This window comes from Camelus dromedarius, chromosome 1 (genome assembly GCF_036321535.1).
Source record: "Camelus dromedarius isolate mCamDro1 chromosome 1, mCamDro1.pat, whole genome shotgun sequence".
Taxonomy (NCBI): domain Eukaryota; kingdom Metazoa; phylum Chordata; class Mammalia; order Artiodactyla; family Camelidae; genus Camelus; species Camelus dromedarius.
The window spans coordinates 112,320,514-112,342,617 of record NC_087436.1 but is presented as its reverse complement, the minus strand read 5'-3'; positions in this window follow the sequence as shown (position 1 = coordinate 112,342,617).

Below are 22,104 nucleotides of genomic sequence, written 5' to 3'. Positions count from 1 at the left end.
ATTTATGAAGGGATGTGATAACAACAGGAGCTATCTTAACAACTTTAAACCTGTAAGTACTTAGGAGACAGCTGCACGTGTAATGATATGCAAACGTTAGTTATGATTATTGTCTTTTGTAGCTGAAACATCACCTCTTCAGAGAGACGTGCCTTCACCACTCATCTTAAAAATAGCCCCAAGTCACACTCCAGCGTATCCGTCTGTTTTAATTCTGGGTAAACCCAGAGCATCATCTTGCTTGTTTGTTTCTACATTGTTTCCTCTTTCTAGAATGTGTACTTCCAGAGAGCAGAGGCTGTGTTCCTTCTGTTTCTGTAGCATTAGAATCAGACTCCAGTGCATAGCAGTCTTCAATGAATAAACGTGAATTTGTAATCATACATACACACAACACACAGACACACACTCACACACAATTGCTGTTGGAATAAAATCCAGACTGCGTGCTTTCTCCTGTTAGGTGGACGTGATTCCTTTCTGTTCCTGTGGCCCCACCTCTAACCTTCCTCTTCTTGCCCCATGCAGCTCCTTCCTGTGATATTGTGATTTATAATACAAAATATGTATTTGGTCTTTGAACTATTTCTGGCACAGAGTTCCTAAAACCCTTGGTGAGGAGAGTGATAAAGGTACCTTTTGTTGTGTTAATGAGGTGACCTTCTGGAAAGTGCCTAAGAATGGGGGCTGGTTGCCAGTGGAGCCAGCCAAGTGATTAGACGGATGGAACATTCTGTCCCACCCCAATGGCCAGTGATTTGATCAATCATGTCTATGTAATGATGCTTCCATAAAACCTCAAAAGGACGGGGTTTGGAGAGTTTCTGGGTTGGTGAACCAGAACCCTTACATGTTTCACGGTGCCAGTCTCCAAACTTCACGAGGACAGAAACTCCTTTGTTTAGGACCTTGCCCTCTGCGTCTCTTCATCTAACTGTTGAATCACATCTTTTAATAGCCTTTGAAATAAACTTATACTCTTGTAAGTAAATGGGTTTCCTGAGGTCTGTGAGTCACTCTAGTAAAATAATGGAACCCAAGAAGGGGGTCATGGGAACCTCTGATTTATGGCCAGTTGGTCAGAAGCACAGGTGACAACCTGGACTTGCCATTGGCTTCTGAAGTTGGGAGGGGGACAGTCTTGTGAGACTGAGCCCTTAACCTGAGGGGTCCAGGTTGACAGGGTCAGGATTGAATTGAATTGTGGGACAGAGCTGGTGTTGCAGAATTGGTGGTGTGGGGAGAAACACCCCTTACAGCTTGTAATTGGTGACCCGAATATTACTTCCTTGGAGTGAGTTTCTTCTCACAGAACTTTCTTTGAGCATCTTGCAGACGAGCCTCCTGAATGCCCCACCAATCCTCTTATTCCTGAACTTGCAGCCAGCATACAGTTTTGGTCTTTCTTTATGGTGCTCGCCCTTGTGTAGGTGACACCTCCTTCCTGAATGCCCTTCTGTGCTTTCTGCCAGTTCACATGTCATATAGCTCTTGTCTCCTGCCCCTTGCCCTTCCCTCCCTTCTAGAACTTACTTCAAGGGGGTTTAGTGCCATGCAATTTGGTTACAAATTAAATATTAGGGGCATTGCAAATAATGTTAACATATTATTATGTTAACCACCCTCGCATTCTTGTCTCTTTTTGATCTTTATACACAAATTCTAGCTAACAAAGCACCGTTGACAGGATGCATGATTTCAATTCTTTTAAGATACAATTATTATTCTGTTTCTGAGCAAGACCTCCAACCTGGGAGGTAAATGACTAAATCACTGTGATTGAACATACCTATTGAGAGACAAAAATGACATAATACCATAATAAAGAATTATTATATTGGTTAATTGCAATTTTAATACAACTTATTGTTTGGGGGAAATACTTTATAAGTAGATGGAAATACAGAGAAAATGTGGCACCCTGAATAAATAAATATATCTCTTTGATGACACTCATGTGTAAATACAGATTTTTGTTTTTTTTTTAAAATAAAGTTCTGATTTTGAATATGCTTGGAATTTCATACCTGGTCCTAGATTAATAATGACATAGGAAATTTCTTTTGTATTTACCATATCACTGTGACACAGAGCTTTCTTATAATTTGGGGAATGTTTAGGGCCAAATTGGAACAGTATTAGCATTAACCCAGTTCTCTGGGGGGACAAAAAACTGGAATAAAATAATTAAGTACCTTTGCCTCCTAATGAACAGCATGCAACTGTATCCAGTTTCCCCTCTGCTTCCCTTTGATCTCTGTAAGCTTCCCCTTGGTCAAACCTCTTCTGTTTGAATTGCACTAATTTGTAACTCAGCATCTTCCATCTGGGGATACAGATTTGTGCAGGCCCCGTTCCACGCTGGGCTAAATTTGCCCAGCACCTGGCTGAACATATTGGTTTTGGCATATCTACCCAAATTGTTAGTAAAACATCAGAAACAGCCGGCTCCTGAGAATCAAATCGCAAGCAGCATCCCTGTCACTTACGCTAATACAGTTTAGACTTGAAATTCACAAGCAGAAGCACCCCACTTCCCTTCACATTAACGGCAGCCCCTGGAACCCCGGATTTGGCACTTGAAGCATCCACGGAGCGGGGAGAAATTAAGGAGGCAGTTCAGCTGGTTTCAGCCTCAGATTTGATACCTAGTCTGTGGATAATTTTTCGACTCTTCCTTTTTATCTCATTTTAACTTCTCCAAGTCCTTTGACTAGCGCTATGTGGAGACGCTATTGCCAGTCTCATTTCCTGTAGTCTTTTCATGTCCAGTCTTTTTAGCTTCCTCTGTTTGGTTGAGGGATTAGAGCTTCTTAGCCTTAGAGCCAGTTTTGGAATGCAGGTTGAGGGTCAACGGTCAGGACTGTTCCCCCCTTCCATTTTTGTCTTGAAGTATCCTTTTTGATTTACATGTCTGGAAACCGACAAAAGCCTTCTTATGGTTATTGTAGCTGGAAATGGCCTAGTTCCAGCCCAATTCTTTGCAGAAAAAAAAAAAAAAAACCTTCCCTCTGTTCCTGCCTTTTGCTGTAGAATTCATTATTGTAATGCCTTGTTTACTCACATTTCTATCCGGTGATAATGAGCTTTTCAGCCTCTAGGTTTTTAAGGTCCCTGGCCACAGAGGGAAGGCCAAGGAAAAGAGAAAAAAAGATGGGAGGGGTGGGAGATCTTGCCCTGGGACTAGCTTCTCTGCGTATATTCTGAACACTTATCATTAACCCTTTGTGTATTCCCCATCTTAAACAAAAATCAAAATTCAAGAATGAATGATTCTCCAGGCTCAGGGTCTGGCTGGTGTGTCAGAAGTACGGGTGACGTTAGTCATTTGTTGTCCCTTCTAAGGTGGCAAGTGGTCATGGGATGGGGAGAAGTTAGTGCTGCTCTGGAGGGAGATGTCCAGGCCGTCCTGCCTTCTAGGCAGAGACCCCACTCCCTATGGACCCAGCAGCCTTGGCAAATCAAACCTCATGTTCGAATACAGAAATGCTTTTCCAAGAAACTAACTGAAGTTGTGTCTGTGCCTGAGTCTGTGTATTTTATATATCATTGCTAGTCAGAGAGGTAATTTTTCATAGTATCCGATTTCATGCACCCACTTGCTCCTTATCATTTCTTCATGCATTTATTTATCAATCCTTGCGCCTAAGTGCCTACCGTTTTCCAGGCCCTGTGCTAGGTCCTGGCAACAGACCATCACAAAATGGTGACTGAGATCAATAAGAAAGCCAGAAAGAGGCTGGAGAGTGTCCTAGTACCAATCATAACCGGGAGATGTTTGCCACAATCCTGACTCGGGGAGAGAAAGGGGAGGGGGTGAAGAAGGTCACAGAATTCAGTAAAGTAATTAGGCAACAAAATATTTAGTTGAAAGAGGTAGTGGGCAGATTTTTGTTCAGTGAAAAGAGTTCAAAAAGGTGACCTTAAAAAAGAAATGAGTTATACACACTGTTATATATAAAACAGATGAACAGCAAGGACCTACTGTATAGCACAGGGAACTATATTCAATTTCTTGTAATAACCTATAATGGAAGATAATCTGAAAAAGAATATGTATCTATGTGTGTGTGTAAACTGAATCACTTTGCTGTACAGCTGAAACTAACACAACATTGTAAATCAACTATACTTCAATGAAAAAATAAAAAAAAAGAAAGGAATGGGCTCAGCCCGGGGTGGCAAAGTCGATCTCAGCAGAAAGACTTGGTGTAGGAGGCCCCTGATTCCGCAGGCAGAACCTCAGAGGGGGGCTCTGGGTGTCATGGACGTGGATCCTTTTCCTTTTCTCTCCCCGTGGTATAAACCCACTTCCTGTGACGGGGGAGCCTGTCACTGGGACAGCTGATGACGGTGGGCAGAGCCTGCCTGCCGTTGCGGGAGCTGGAGGTCAGATGCTGGCTTTTCCTGGCTTCTCTCCCAGCTAGTGTTTTGGTTTGTGTCTTAGACTGAGGTAATCAAAAGCAAACACCTTCAACTTTGACTGGTGAGCGATTGATGTAAAGAACAGAGACCTGGAGAATCCATTCTGGCGGCCATCAGGACAGCTACTGACAGGCGCATCGGGCTTCGGAGGACCAGTGGCCACTGCACCCAGGGCTTCGTCAGGTGTCTGAGGAACAATGGTGACAATGTTGTTGTCCTTGGGAGGAAATATGATTTTAGGCATTTTTCTAGAACTGCAGCCTCAAAAGTCAGTTTCCTTCCGAAGTCAGTTTCCCAACCTTCCTTCAGCTCCAAAGAACCCAGTATCCTTTCAGTAGATGGTTTTTATTTAAACTTGGAGTGGTTTTCTGTTCCTTTGATCATCTATTGCTCAAATTTAATTCTCTTCAAAGACATGCCCAAATTCACATGAGCTTTTCCCAAGTCTTACTTTTAATCTTTTTATTTTTAATTTTCTTTCTTTTAAAATAAATGTTTTACGAATACATGTATGTATATACATGACTGGGACATTATGCTGTACACCAGAAATTGACACATTTTAACTGACAGTACTTCAATAAAAAACATTTTAGACAACCTTATTGTGGCATAATTTCTGTACAGTAATCCACATATTTTAGATGTATAGTTTGATGGATTTTTGACAGATGTACACACCTACAAAACCTTTTGTCTTGTAAAAACAACTACAGAAAACTTGCAAGACTATTGCTCTGAACACACTCTTCACCTTAGTTGCACCCACTGTTAACATTTTTGCCATGTTTTTGCTTTCTTTTTCTCTGCATGTTAATATGCACACGTTCTTATTCTTCTTTTTATGCTTCTTCTTATTTGTTAAATTGCTGAACCGATTGTGGTGATCTGACACCTCACCCCTGAATACTCCAGCATGACTCTCCTAAAAAGGGCGACATTCTCTTACAAAGTCACAGTGTAATGATCAAGCTCAGAAAACTTAAATTTAATACAAACTATTATCCAATATGTAGTCCAGATTCACATTTTGCTAATTGTCCCAGTGCTGCCTGAGGGCACTATTTTCCTCTCAAATCCAGGATTCAATCTGGAACCATGCATTACATTTAGATACCATGCCTGTTTGGTTTTCTTTCTTGTCTGTCTTTCTCTTTTTTTTTTAAACAACATTGACATTTTTGAAGGGCGCAGTCTGTTGTTTCGTAGAATGGTTCTTAATTTGTTTGTCTGATTGTTTCCTCATAATTTGATTCAGTTTATGTAATCCCAAATCTTTGACCAAGCCCTTGAATTTGCAACTGTGGTCTCAGATCTCTGTAATTTCAGTAGCTATATTAGGTCTGAGACGATAATTCTATCACCTTTATTTGGATAACTGATTTTGCAGCCTTGGGAAGATATAAAATGTAAGTGTATAGATGATGAAGAAATAAATTTAAGTTAAAAATGTATTAATTTTTAATAAATTTATTTAGATCTTTGTGTAATTTGTGATTATACAAGTGTATTAGGAAATTTTGTACCCATTATGCTGTTTGGATATACTTTGTAGGACATCTGAAACATTTAACAGAATCTGACATTCTAAAGGATCTAGACTTGAAATTTAATTTAATTTTATCTAGTTATATTTGCTTAAGAGAATCTAAGTTACCATATTTATTCATTAGTTTTGGAGATATTAAAATGCTTAACCGTATCTGACTTACTCATTTTATAAATTCGTATGGATTAAAGTTAAGAGAGTTGTGAAGAGTTAGAAAGATTTTTGTTGTTAGGTTTATAAGCTTGTCTTGTTAGCTGTTTGAAGTGATTGGGAAAATAAAATATATTCAGTATATGATCATAGTTTGACATGTTTAAGGGAAATTAATTAATGAAATTTTAGACAGTATGGGAGATTTTAAGTTTATAAGTTCTTTTGTGACTTCCATTTGATATGTTTAAGAAAATTTGACAAACTTTAAAAATAATGTTCACAAAAAAAATGATGTTCACATGCTTAGGGAAAATTAATCAATGAAATTTATGAGTTAAATTAGTAGAAATCAAAGAACAAGCAAGAGTGTTCTTAATTTTCACATTAATTACTAAATTTATAGCAAATATGCTGTACTTGGAGATTGAACTTAAAGGCTAAAGGAAAGATATATTTGAAATGAAAAATGAAAAAAAAAAAGACTGTTGATTAAAACCCAAGCCATGGTAAGTATTTTTTTTTCCCACATGCTAATTCTCCCTTAGATATTATAAAAAAAATTGAAACATTAAAAAAAAATCAGAGATGGAAAAAAACCAATTGAATAATTAAACAAAAACAATTAAAACAATTAAAAAAACGGCCAGAAAATCATGGCACAAAATGCAAGGTACAATGGAAAATGCAGGCACAGAGGGCTAGAAAAGGCACCTCCTCTGGTCTCAGGGTAGAGTGGGGTCAGGGGACGCTCCACGGAAGGTGCTGTCAGAACTGAGTCTTACATGCGAACAAGAGATAGCCAGTCCAAGAGGAATGGGGTGGCCTTTCCAGCATGAGCGGAACACGGAGGGCTGATCATGCTGAGTTGCAGGGATGCAGCTGAGGTTGTGCAGGATCTAACCAGGGATTACACTGCACAAGACTCCAAGAGATGCCTTCAAATTATTCATTTAATATTCGCTTATTTATTGAGTGCCTACTGTGGCCACTGTCTGTTTCTCTTTGAGGTTAAAAAAAAAATCCAGCCCCCTCTGTGTTTTGGTGCTTATTACATTGCACACAAATGAGCAGGTTTATTGACATGTCTGCTTGATAAGACTGAGAGTGCCTTCAGGAATGGGCTATCAGTTTTTGTTTTTCTGCATCTACAGCATTTGGCATAGAGCCTAGAACATAGGAGGCACTGGATAAAGGCCTGTTAGATGAATGGCATAAATCACAAAGTAAATAAATAATAGCAAGTGAGCCAAGCATGAGAATTCAGTGTGATAAGGATTAAGCTCTTATTCAACACATATTATCTAAGTGCTCCTTGTGTGCTGTGCACTTTTTTCTAGAGACTTTAATACAACAGAGAACAAAACTGTCCAAAATCCCTGTGTCTTAGGCAAGATTCTCTTGAAGCAGAGCCTGAAATGGTTATTTTTGCTCAAGTGATTTATCTTGGAAGTGCTCACAGGGGAAAGGGAGTGAGGAAAGGAGGAGAGGGAGGGGAAAAAAGCCAAGCAAGAATGTGGTTTCAACTGAGACTAGTCTTAGATTGATCCTACAAAGAAACTCTAAAGCATGACTAATGTAACAGAGTTAGTCCCACCTTGGGACAAGGGGGGCTAGCCTTTTTTACCCCCAAGTTAATCAGTCATTGACTGAAGTCTGTCCCCAAGAAGGACATAGGAGAGTCCCATAGGACCAAGGTTATTGTACCTGCCCATTCATGGGACACGGTACTACCAAAGTGCCACTCTGGAGGATAACTTCCATGCCAAACTTAGTTTCCCCTAGTCTCATTGTGTTGCAGAAGTTTTATATCTTCATGAAGATGAGGGTGTAGTGCCCCTAGTGGTGTAGCAACTGTTTCCTGTGACTGCTGGTCTACTTCCGTGAGGATTCTCAAATGACCAAGTAGCACTCTTCTGGGTCTTTGGTGAATGCATCCCCTTCTCTGGAAACCAAGACTTTTATCCCTGTGGAGTCTGAAGTTACAGACAAAGGAAACACACATTTCCTAAGTGGCTCATCCTACTTTCATCCTTAGTTCTCTCACCCATGCCTTCTACCTGTTGGCCACATATCACATGTAACGGCCATTGGTTAAAGTGTATACCACATCATAAAGGATATCCCCCCATATTCTAAGGTGTCATCTTAAATCTGGCCCCTCAGCTGTCCTCAAAAGAGAGTTCCATCATTCTATCAGGCCAACAGCCTCTGGATTGTTTGCAATATGGTAGGACTAACAGATTCCTCAGTTACGTGCTCATTACCTTCTTGGAGATGTCCAGATGGTCAGGCTGCTTTTGGATGACATAATGACAGAAAATGGAAGTTAACATGGCCTTGCAGCAACACTGGGAATGTGTACTCTTATATGTCTCATGAGAATACAACCTACTTCTCATCTTCCTCTCTTATGAGTATGGAAAATCACACATTCATTAGATCAACAGCACATTCAATACATCTTAGATCATGCTAATCTCCTTCAGTAAAGACACGCCATCTGGGACAGCAGCCATGAATAAGACTATACTTGGTTAAGTTTGTGATAGTCCATGAATATCTATCATGAGCCATCTGGTTTTTGCACCAGTGAAGTTAATGGGATATGACAGTCTATTAAGGATTTGAGAGTGACACCAATATCTGCCATATATATTCTGGGATGAGATACTGTTTTTGATTTGCTATCTTGGAGGGAGAAACAACGTCACAGGCTTTTACTTGGCCTTTCTTACTATCATAGCTCTTATTCTCCAGGTCAGTTTGGGAGTTCTGCCAATTTGCTAAGGATGGCAATTTTGATTATACCTTCAGAAATCGGGGAAATAGCAATGGGTGAATCTCTGGATTCAACTAATCTGCTTTGAGATGGACCTGGGCCAGGAATTCATTTATTAGTGACCCCCACAGTCCCCACTATAACACGGGAAATAATGGCACTGTGGGTAGGGGTTCCTGGGTGTTACTATATATTCACACCCTGAATTCTACAACCCTTGAAAGATCTGGTTATTTGCCTGTCCTCAGTGTACAATTATCTGAGTAAATGGCCATAATCCTTTTGTTGCTGTTGTTTGCTCATTAAGGGGAAGGACTGGGAAAGCACCATTCTGTACACTTGCTGTGATGTTGCAGGTTTTCTTTTCTTTTCTTTTTTTCTTTTTTCTTTTTTTTTTTTTTTTTGTGGAGATCTGGTCTTTCCTTCAGTCAATGGGCTCTGGATCTGAGAACTCTTCGGTCTGTAAACTGGGCATACCTTTGGCTGCCATCCCAATCTCGATGTCTACTATGGCAAGTGGGTTCAGTTTGTTTCTGATTGTTAAGTGCTGCCACCTGGCCTCTTCAGTTTCGGGTTCTTATGATCCTCATTGCAATTAGGAAGTCCATTCTGAAGCAGTATCTGCCTTCATCTGTCCTGAACTACAGAGGAAAACTACCCGTTGGTTTTTCACCGCTTGTGACTATCTTACCAGACCATTCTTTATCACCTTGGTAAACAGATCATCCTCTGAGCCAACCCAAGGAACATAATTGGTTGGTACATTTTCTGGTCTCATATAATAGACATATTCTAGCATCCTCACTTCTCTGAGGCTCATGAATCCTTCCCCCATGGTTTTCCATGCTTTATCTGGCATCCCTCCTTCATAGAAAGTGAGCCATGAATTTCCCCAAGCTCCTAAGAGTTGCTCCAGCTATGTGTAAGAACCATCACTTGGGGCCCTTGTCAGAATGGTAAATGTGATATTTCAGAGGAGTGTCCCATACTGACAAGCTCTCCATTATCCAGCTTTGTATCCTTCCACCTTGGTCTGGCATAATCTGGATCCACTCCCATCACTGGTCCTGGCAGTACATGTTAGCTTGATCCTGCAGCCCTTTTGGAATATGATCTCTTTATTCACTCTTTGTATCAGGTAATGTGCCTCTTTCCAGCTGTTCAGCAAAGGTAAGAGCCTTGGCCATTATAATGCTGGAATATGTCAGGAATGATCAACACCTAACACCAGTGCTGGGGTCCTTATCGCCATTCAGGCAACATGTGATCCAGTTTGGGAATCTCATCCTTCGACCACCTAGGACCACCCACGTTTGGTACCTACTGTCTTAGGCTTGGTTCCCTGGAAGCAGAGTGTTCTTTAGCAGAAGAGTACCCACCCAAACATGAGTATTCTCATACAAGTGATTTCTTGGGGAAAATACTTTCCAGAGAAGGAGAGGTAAGGGAAGCAGAATGGAGCAGAGAGAGAGCTGAGCAGAAACATGGGTAGTCTCAGCTGACAACTAGCTTCGGTCTGAGCTCACAGTGAAACTTTGGAAAACAGTTTACATCGCAAAGTAATCTGCACCTCAAGGCAGTGGGCTGGCTTTTTGGTACCTCATGTGAGTCAGTCACTGGCTGTCATCTACCTCTTGATAGAAAGGGCTGGTTTTTGTTGGCTGAGGAAAATCCTATGAAGGACATGGTACAGATGCCACAGGTAAGTAGGGAGCAGATGGAAGGGAGCAGAGTTAAAAGTTGTTTTTTTTTTTTTTTTTTTTTTTTTTGAAAATTAGGTGAACTACTGGCACATTTGTTGCTGGGAATGACCAAGCAGAGAGTGCAAATGGGAAGATAAGTGAGAGAGGAAAATTGCTGTAGCTGAGTGGTTAAGAGGTGGTAGGAGCCAGCTTAAAAATGAATGGATTAATCTAAGCTAGAAGCATGGCGTTTGATCCACAGTACCAACAGAGAGGGCGTATCTGCAGAGGCTACAGGAGGTGTGTCAGGCTCCCCAGGGATGCGTCCCAGGAGGTTACAAAGCAGACGCACGGACCCTGATAGGTACTTGTCAAAATGGGAAGAAGTCTTCTCGACAAAAGCTGCATTTGTCCTGCATCTTAAAGAGGAGTACAAGGCTTTGTTTAGACAGAGGAGAGATCAGAGTTTCTATTTTTGTGGTTCTCTCTTCTGAGGAATTTCTATTCCTTTCCAAATTAAAGCAGCTCCTCTGAAAAATATTCCACAAAAATCCTTCTGAATCCAGGGAAACAAAACAAATCAACATTTATTCAAGATCTACTGTGTGCCAATGTAGCAAGTCAAATCCACACCATTGGGTGCAGAATGCTGAGCTTCCCACTGGAATTCTCTCCTGGACATCACAGGAAACAAAAAGACACAGCTTTGCTTTATTACCTGAAGAGTTTTCACTAATCTGCCTACTCAGGAACAAAAGTTCCTTACAATTCTGTTAATTCAGATATCAGGACCCCTTCCCAATACACACCCACAAAGTGCATTGGTCCCTGTGTACGCTACATGTTAACTGTGCATAGCTGCATTTTGTTCAGCTCATTGTATCTCCTTTACTGTGTCTTCCAGTGTCTGCCTTGGTGAGTGTGTGTGTCAAAGTCATGGCCAATATTCTGTAATGTCGGACTTTATGGCTTTACCCAGTCACCTGTGACATGCACATGATCAAAGTAACTGGGATGAAAACGTTGATGACGATGGTGGTGAGGTTGAGGGTCATCACATGTGATCTCTGTGCCTGTAACGGTGGTTAGCACATAGGAGACCTTTAATTTGTTGGTTGGATGGATGGATAGAGGTGGAACACATGAATGAATGAGTAACATGAAACTAGATTCCTTAGATTCTAACTTGGATATGTTCTAAATGTAGATGAACCAAAAACCTGTTATTCAGCTATTAACAAAGTTTATTGTCTTTCTTTACAGGTAATTATGCTGTCAAGGGCTGAGTTCATTGTTTCCTCTCAAGAGAGGGGTTGTGAGGCAGTGAAAAGAACGTGGCTTTAGAATTTGAAGCCTGGTGTTAAAATATAATTCGGTTACGTCCTAGCAGTGTTATCTTGGGCCAGTCACTTAACCTCCCTCAGGCTTTCTCTACATTTACAAAAAGTAGAATAATAACCCCTCGATTGTACAGGACTTGGGGAAGGATTACACTAGATGATGCATTAGAAGGCAGTGTGCGTGCCAGAAACAACACAGAAATTTGAGCTGCCATTCTTCTCTTTGATGCAGGCGATGCCAGCTCTTCTCTGTTTCTGAATTCATAGGAGCTTAGCTTTTCAGATATGTTATCTTTTTATTTCTGCCTAGAAAACGTGATGATCATGGGAATGCTGCTAATCCACAGGAAAATGAAGAGGATAATGAGAGCCCTTCACCTCTGCTGAACAGGACAGCTCACACGGTGTGTTCCCACGCCCAATCTCATCCAGTCCTCACGGCAGGTCCAGGCAGTGGCTGTTCAAGTCCCCGTCATCACTGCTGGAACTGTGCCCCCAGCAGCAGTCTCCTTTGGTTGGAGGGAAGGAGCTGAGCAGATGCTGCAGCTAAATTCCCTGTGCAGGAAATGAAACAGAGGCTGGGATCCCAGCTGCTGGGGCTGGACGTCTGCTGCCTAACTCATTGCTGACTCTGACTGTGAAGGTGAATTTGATGCATCAACTTGCCTGGGTCGCAAGGTGCCCAGAGGTTTGGTCCATATCCTGGGCATGTCTGTGGAGGGATTTTTTAACTGATAGACTGAGTGAAGGAGATTGCCCTCCCTAGTGAGTGTGGGCCTCAACCAAGCCACTGAAGACCTGAGTAGAACAAAGAAATTGAGGAAGAGGGAAATCCACCCATGTCACTGCTTTGAGCTAGGACATTGACCCTTCTTGGGTCTGCAGCCTGTTGGCTTTGGACTGGAGCCTACTTCATCAACTCTCCTGGTTCTCAGGACTTCAGATTCAGATGGGAACTACACCATCAACGCTCCTGAATCTCCGATTTGCCAACTGCAGGTCTCAGGACTTCTCAGCCTCCATAATTGTGTGAGCCAGTTCCTTATAACAAATAATGCATACATGCATAGTATACGTGTGGAGATTCTATCTGTCTGTCTGTCTATCTATCTATCTATCTATCTCTCCATTCTGTTGATTCTGTTTCTCTGAAGAACCTTAGCAAATATGCCAATCAAGGGGCAAATCACATATGGGAAAAAAAGCTCTCGATAAAGAATGGAAGTACTTATGTAAATATGAAAGACTAGATATTAAGTAAAACTCCTCCCATGAGAGCACAGCTAAAAATGCTAGATAAAGTACTTTAAAGTATTTTATTAATAAATCTTACATTTTAGAACAGTTCTAGATTTACAAGAAAATTGCAAACCTGGTGTAGAGTTTCCACAGAACCTCACACCCAGTTTCTTTTATTATTATCATCATTTTACATTGGTAGAGTATATTTGTTATGATTAATTAAACAATATCGATACATTATTATTAATTAAAATCCATAAGTTTTTCAGATTTCCTTAATTTTTACTTAACGTCTTTTTTTTCTGTTCCAAGGTTCCATCCAGGATAGACATTACGTTCAAATGCCATGTTTTCTAGGGTTGTCTTGGCTGATTCTCAGACTGTCCTCATGTTTGATGTTGTCGATGCTTCTGAAGATTACTGGCATATTCTGCAGAATGCCTCTCAGTTGGTATTTGTCTGTTGCTTTTCTCATGATTAGCCTAGAGTCAGAGGCTTTGGAAGAAAGAAGATAAAGGTAAATGGCATTTTTATCACATTATGTCAAGAGTACTTACAACCAGAACACCTTATCACTGCTGATGTCGGCCCTGATTACCTAGAAGGGGTGGTGTTTGTCAGAGTTTTCCACTGTGGAGTTACTTCCTTCACTCCTTCCTCTCCCCTTGCTCAGCTACTGTGCTGTGTGTGGCAGGAAGTCTTTACTTGTAATTCACATTTAAAAAGTGGGCAATTATGCTCCATCTCCTTAGGTCAGAGTATCTACATATACTATTTGGAATTTTTCTGCATAGAAGTTTTGCCTCTTCTCTCACACTTATTTATTTATATCAGTGAGGCTTATGATAATTTATTTTATGCCTTAGGTTATGATCCAGTATTACTTTATTCTGTTGCTCTTTTTTTCCCCCCCAGTTTGACCATCTGCGATTTTTTCACTTAGCTCTTATTTCCCTTTGACATGCCCCCATCATTGTCTGTGTCAGTACTTTCTTTCTTTCTGTCCTTGTAAGATGCTCCAGGCTCATCCAGTATATTCCCTGCTTCAGCACTAGAGTCAGCCATTTTTCCAAGAGACTCTGGTTCCTTTTGTTGAAGAATGGTATTAGAAACCAAGATCTGCACTAAGTGTGTTCATTACTACTGGAGGGTTGTTACTTTTAGGTCTCCACAGCTGACAAAACAGGGGAATATGTGTGTGTATATTAATTCATGCATATACAGATATCTATAAATATTTCTGTATGTTACCATCTGTATCTATATTCAGCCAAACGCGAGTTGATGCTGATGTCTTCAACTCTGATTCGTTATCACAGGAATCATTCTAGCCTTTTCCCTGGCTTGTCTGTAGTCTTCCACTTCAACAGTGAGAAAACTACCATTTTCCATCCATTTTACTTAATTGTTCATCTTTAGTATATAAGCATAGCAGTATCAGAATTGTTAATCAATACACTTGGGGTAAACAATTTTACCAACCAGTGTATGGTGCTGATTGTATGAGTATAATTTATTTTGCATTTAGTTTTACAGACTCTACTTATTTCTGGATTTGCTTAGGTAAGGACCTTTTCCTCCGACCCCTTCAAGTGAGGTTGTTTCATGCATTTCCAATGCATTTAGATTGTATTGTCACATTCTATATTCCATCTTGGGGTTCTACTGACCACTTAAGTAGTTATTTTTTTATTTGAATGCTTAAGATGCACTCTTTGCTCAGTAAAGTCCAATGGGTTTTGACAAATGCATAGTGTGATATATCCACAGTATCATACTATTTCAGACAGAATGGTTTTACCTCCCTGAAAAAATTCACCTGTTCACATCTCCATTCTCTCCTCTGAAGCTCTTGGCAACTACTGATTTTTTTTACTGTCTATAGTTTTGCCTTTTCTAGAGGATTATATAAATAGAATTATATAATTCTATTTACATAATTATATATATGTAGTATTTGTATATTAGTTTCTTTCACTTAGTGATATACATTTAAGGTTAACCCATGTCTCTTCATGGCATTATTGCTCATTTTTATTGGTGAATAATATTCCCTTGTATAGCTGTACCACAGTTTCCTTAATCCTTTTATCTATTGAAGAATATCTTGATTGCTTCCAGTTTTTGGCAATTATGGATAAAGCTGCTATAAACATTTACATTCAGGTTTTGTGTGGACATAACTTTTCAAGTCTATTGTGTAAATATCTAGGAATGCAATTGCTAGATTTTGTTTATTTTGTAAAAAACCTGCCAAACTGTCTTCCAAGTGGCAGTATAATTTTACATCCCCACAAGCAAGGAAGGCAAATTGTTTGTTTTGAAACTTTTCCAGGAATTGGTATTGTCAGTATTTAAAAATTTAGTATTCTGGTAGGTGTGTGGTAGGATCTCATTGTTGTCTTAATTTGTAGTTCCCTTGTGACAAATTGTTTTAGTTCATTCAGGCTGCTATAACAAAAATACCATAGACTGGGTGGCTTAAAAAACAAACATTTGTTTCCCAGAGTTCTGTTGGCTGAGAAGTTTAAGATCAAGATGCTGTCAAATTCAGTGTCTGGTGAGGGTCTGCTTCCTGGTTCATAGGTCAATGTCTTCTCATTACGTCCTTAAATAGTGGAAGAGGCTAGGGAGCTCTCTGGGGTCTCTTTTACTCGGGCAGTAATCTCATTCATGTGGGCTCTATCTCCATGACCTAATCCCTTCCTGAAGGTCCCACTTTTAAATAGCATTGTCTTGGGGATTAGGTTTCAACATATGGATTTCAGGGGAAACAAGCATTCAGTTTACAACATACATGATTCAAGCAGCTTTTAATGTACTTATTTGTCATCTGTGTATCTTCTTTGATGAGTTGTCTGTTCAGATTTTTGCCCATTTTTCAGCTGAGCTTTTGCTTTGCTTATTGTTGAGTCTTAAAATACCTCTTTAAGTGCCAGATAAATTTGCAGGAAAGAAGGAAGTTCTTCAAAGTACTGACATGGCAAGAAAGTTTAAATTCATGTGTAAGCAAACACTGGAACCAGCATTTTTTTCCTGGAGATTTTTGCCAATGCCTGGAAGTCTAGAATTTGGTGTTAATGTGTAATGCAGTGGCAAATGGGAGAGAAGGGTGAGGGCCTAAACTGGGGGAGGTCAGAAGATTAGTATTGAACAGAAACTGCAAGGAATGAAAAAAAAATCCAACCAACTGAAAAATCAAAGCAGAAAACTTGCTCTGCAGAAGAAGTAGCAAAGAGATTGTTTTTCCAAGCCTATGGATATTTGGATGGATGATGAATGAATTGGCCGTCTGGGGGAGGTGGGTGGGTGGGGTGGAAATGAGCAGGGATAAAACAATGTCTACACTATCAATCTTAATTGTAACTCAGATTCACATGGGGATGGGTAAGAATTCACACCGTCTGGGTAGACATACTCATGAAAATCCCCAGTTAAAATACAATTTAATTCTCATTTATATTTCCTATCTTTTTATTTTCCTGTCTGCATTACCTGTAATTTCTTCATGTCTATCTTCCAGTTCACATATTCTCACTTTGGATTGGTAAGATCTTCATTAATCAAATGTCAAATACCAATTGTTTCTGGAAGAAAAGACTTTAAACTCAGACCTCAAATAATAATCAAACATAAAATTCCAGGGAGCATGAGTTCATACACACACACACACACACACACACACACACACACACACACCCAACAAAAGCACAAGGAAAAGAAGCTATCATGAACAAGTTAACAAATAGAAAAAAAAAATGTGAGGTCAAATCCCAAACTGGAGTTTTCAGATATAGGATACTAAATGAACATATTCAAATGTTAAAAATCTAAAAGGATCAAAAATATGATAAAAGTACAAGAGACTACCACAACTGACCCATCACAATTGGAATAAAACATATGTGACATCAAGAAATTTAAAAAGTAAAAAAATAATATTAAAACTCAGTGGAAAGACTAATGTAGATTAGAGACATTAAAAGAGAGAATAAGTGATCTGGGAGATAGGTTTGAGGAAATTACATAGAATGCATCTCCACAGAGACAAGAGATGGGAAGTATGAATGAGAATAAAAGAACATGAATGAGTTAGGAAGTCAAACATAAGCCTAATGGAAGTTCCAGAAAGATGACAGAGAAGAGGGAGAAGTCATATTAAAAAAATAATGTCTGAGCACATTTCTTACATTCTTACACTCATGATTCTTACAATCATTTTTTACATTCATGAGGCAGATAAATCCCAAACAAGATACATAAAGTGTAAGTCACATCTGGAAACACAGTGAATTGAACAGAAACTGCAAGGAACGAAAAAAAAAAGGTTAGTAAAGAAGTTTAGTAAAGAAGAATAGAAGAACTTAAGCCATTAAGAGATAAAAGATTGAAATGTATGAAGAAACTAAAATTAGCCTGACAACTGATTTCTGAATAGTAACAAAGCTAAACTTATTATGGTAATCATTTCACAATATATGTAAGTCAAGTCATTATGTTATACACCTTAAACTTACACAGTGCTGCAGGTCAGTTTTATCTCAATAAAGCTGAAAAAAAAGAGTATCAAAGGAAGCTAGAAGACTGGGAAATTTTCTTCAGAACTGAGAGAAAATAACTCTCAAATAATAATTCTATATTAATATTATTAACATTATATATTAGGGGACTTGCGCTTCTGGATATGGAGACATTATAATAAAACTGTAGTAATTAAGGTACTGTGACATTGATATGGAGATAGTTAGGCAGGTCAGCAGGATGAGCAGGGAGTCCAGCATCAGCTCTACACACATATATGGAAGCCTGTTAGATGACCTAGTTGGTCCTGAAGATCAGTGGAGAAAGGATGGAAAATTCTACAAATGGTGCAAAGACAATTCTTCATTTAAATGGAGATGGACAATTCTTTATTTAAATGAAAATGGATCTTCACTGTGTTTCAGACACAAAAAACAATTCTAGATGGATTGAGTACTTAATGTTAATGGCAAAATTTAAAATCTTTTCGAAGAATATATAGGCTAATGTCTTTATTATCTTGCGATAGGAAGAATTTTTTTTAAATTGAAGTATAGTCAGTTTGCAACATTGTGTCAATTTCTAACGTACAGTATGTTTCAGTCATACATGTATTCATTTTCATATTCTTTTTCATTAAAAGTTACTATGAGATGTTGAATAAAGTTCTCTGTGCTATACAGTTGAAACTTGTTGTTCATTTATTTTATGTATAGTGGTTAGTACCTGCAAATCTTGAACTCCCAATTTATCCCTTCCCAACCTCTTTCCTTCCAGTAACCATAAGTTTGTTTTTGTTTTGTCAAGTTCATTTGGGTTATTTGTTTATTTTTTTGGTTTCACATATAAGTGATATCATAGGGTATTTTTCTTTCTCTTTCTGGCTTACTTCACTTAGAATGACAATCTCCAGGTCCATTCATGTTGCTGCAAATGACATTATTTTATTCTTTTTTATGAGTAGTAGGGTGAATGTCTTAAGACACAAAAAGCATAAACCATAAAGGGAAATGTTGATAAATTCAACTAAGTTAAAATGGGCAACTTTTGTTGCTCAGAACACATTATACACAGAGTGAAAAGGTAATGCATAAACCTAGAGACCATATTTTTAACATATGTAATTGACAGAGTACTGTTGTGTACAATATGTTTAAAGAAAAACTCCTGAGAATCAACAAGAAAAAAGCTGAATGATTCCAGTGGATAAATGGAATAAAGACATGAATAGGAATTTCACAAAAGGGTAAACGTAAATGGTCAATAAAGCAGGGAAAAGATACTCAATCTCCTTAGAAATGAAAGAAATGCTAATTAAAATAGGAAATAAAATTTTACAACTGTTAGATTGGCTAGCAAAAACCTTGAAAATGCCAATTGTTGGCAAGAATGTGGAGTAATGAGAACCCTTGTACCCTGCAGGTAGGAGCATACATCGGCATAAAACAGTTTGCGATGATCTAATAAAGTTGAAGATCCACACATCCTATGACCCTCAATTCTACTCCTGGATATTTGTTCTTTGGCACTGGTTCATGCTGTAGTGCAAATGTTTCCCAGGGCTTCATGAAGATTTTCCAGGGGGTCTGCAAACATAGTTTGTTTTAAGTGAATCAATTTTTAGACCTTCAATTTCTGTATTCATTCTTTTCTAAAATTTTGTCTGATAACACATTTTGGATAAGAACTTCTCGTTGGTTCTCCCTTTCCTAACTCCCCTTTCGCACTCATCCTTATTCTGTGGTTACAAAAGAAAATCTCTCACAGACCTTCTCTTCCTCTGTGCATCGCCCTGGAATATAAAAATCTTTGGGGAGCACCAAAAAGGCAATGCAAGATATGGTTTCCCTGAAGCTTCCTTCAGTCAAGATGCCTTTAACCTGTGGTAGGGCTTCGTGATTTTTGTGGTCTTGTGAATTTTTCTGTTAAGAGCAGATTATTGTGCTGGAAATGGAATCTTTTGGTTCAGCTCAGGATATTCTGAGTCCAGCAGGAGTGCTGACAATTTTCCTTACCTCTTGAAATCTCTGACTACCATCCAAATTGCATCACTGTTGTGAATATCGAAGGTGCCAGTCCCTTATTTCACCCAGGTAACACATCCAGAGCAAGGCTATATCTCTATCACCTGTCCAACCATTCATCCATCCATCCATCCAGCCATCCATCCATCCATCCATCCATCCATTTATTATCTATGTTAGAGTCATAAGGCAAAAGTGAAATGTTTGTCAGGGCTTCATGGTAACACATTTATTTAATATGAGATATGAAATCAGATCTTTATTTCTGATGCAAAGTCTGGCCTGGTTGATTGGTTAAAACTAAGGATTAGTTTTGCCTGTTCAGTTATATACTGGTTATTACCCATAAATTAAATTGGTTCTATCCTCATTTCTGAAGTTTAAATGAAAATATTTTAAAAGCACGTTAGGATAAAAACATTTTATCTAAAATATTACATCAGCAAAATTTGATGAGAATCAACAGTATTTCCTTTTCCTAACCCTGTCCAGGGTGTATAACCTGTATCAGGTTAAACAAAGGGATTATAAGTGAAAAAATTCCAGGTGTGATGAACAGTTATTTGATAAATCTTTTTGGACAAGACATAATGATAGAGCCTCTTTGTTATATTTCCCAGAAACTGAAAAAAATGAATACTTCAAATGACTGAAAAAAGTTTTTACAAGTCAAGTGGTCTGCAAGTCTTTACTTTCAACCAAATCAAAAAAGGTTCTAACCAAGTTGTCAGCTGAGGGATCATTAACAGTAATTTTTAAAGCTGTTAGATTACTAAGTGATTTTTTTGCATAAAATATAGAAAGAGTTCAAAGAATGGAATGACTTTTCTATAACATTCTTTCCATTTCCAGCTTTAATATCAATGGTGATATTTCTGCCTTGAAAATTTCTAGAATGTCCAGAGAAGCAGCAGCAACTCCAGGAATGTCTATAGGCTGAAGCCCGTTGTGTTAGCCTGGACGAGGGAGACTGGGCTGGGAGACAGCTGGAGACCCAGGCACTGCCTGCCATCTTCTGTGCCCGCAGACAGGGTTGCCTGCTGTTTTCCATCCCCCTCCCCCCAGCCTCCTTCTCTCCTTGACGTCCTCTCTCTGTCCCACACCTGCAGAAGATAAAGTCTCATTTGAGAATAGGAACTGGTGGAAGGAAGTGCCAGCCACTTATGGCTCTATGTTTGAATTTGCATTATCACAAGGTTTTACCATGTTTATAGCGTGACCAATATTCCAGTCTATGTAACGATTTAAGATGCTATTGAAAAATTTTAGATGTTTACTTAAAAATATTTGAGGGATTATTTAGCTTTTCAATAGTTTTTAGCAGATACTCAGGCCAAAAAACTTTATTATTTTTTTGAGGACTTTTGCCTTAGGAAAATTCTCGCATATACACAATAAGGCTCATATAGAAGCTTATTTTTTTTTGTTCATAATAGCAAAATGCTAGAAACAATCAAATGCCCATTTACAGTAGAGTCAAAAAATAACATATGATGCATTTAAACAATGGAATACTATACAGCAATGAAATTTAACAAGTGAGAGTTATGTTTCTCAAAGCTGAGTGAAAAAAGCAAATACAAAAGAATATATACAGTATGATTTCTTTTATCCAAAGTTCAAAACCAAGCAAAACTAAGCATTATATTGTTTGGGGTTTACCATGGCAAAATCATAAAGAAAAGCAAGTGACAGCATAAAATTTAGGATAAAGTTTCTCATGGTTAGCAGGGTAAGGCAATGCATTAGGCGTGCATGAGAACATCACAGATAGTATTCTATTTGTCAAACTCCAAGGTGGATACTGAGTTTTTATCCTGTTATTAAAATTATGAATATGTATTATATATATAAACTATCCTCTATTATGTAAATAATTAAATTATTACTAATAAAATATTATAAATAATTTTGTTAATTATAAACTTAATATTAAGATATTATATTCATACTATTATAAATATTTTAAAATGAAATGCAAGGGAAACACAGGTGTGTCTGAGGCTCAGATATTACTGTCAAGGGATAAAGGTGGAAGTTAAGATGAGCGAGAAGAAACTGGGAGCTCTTGTGGGTGGTGACCTATCCCTTTTCCTGTTGGGACTTTCTCTTGTCCATCCCCAACCCAGCCCACCTCCAGGAACCTCCAGGCAGCTGGGGAGTTGGCATCGGGAGGGTAGCAGTGTTCGTGTTCTGCATATCCTTTCTGTTTTGACACAAGACCCCCACTGGTAGCTGGGGCACAGAAGCGAAGTCATGGTTGGGGAGAGGGTCTGGAGGGAAGGAAGCAGCCCAGCAGCCTCCGGTCTCAGCGGGGACCTGAAGTGCTTATCAGGAGCTCAACTGGAAGTTCACAGGGGTGACTGGGTGTCAGTGGGTTTGCAGGGGC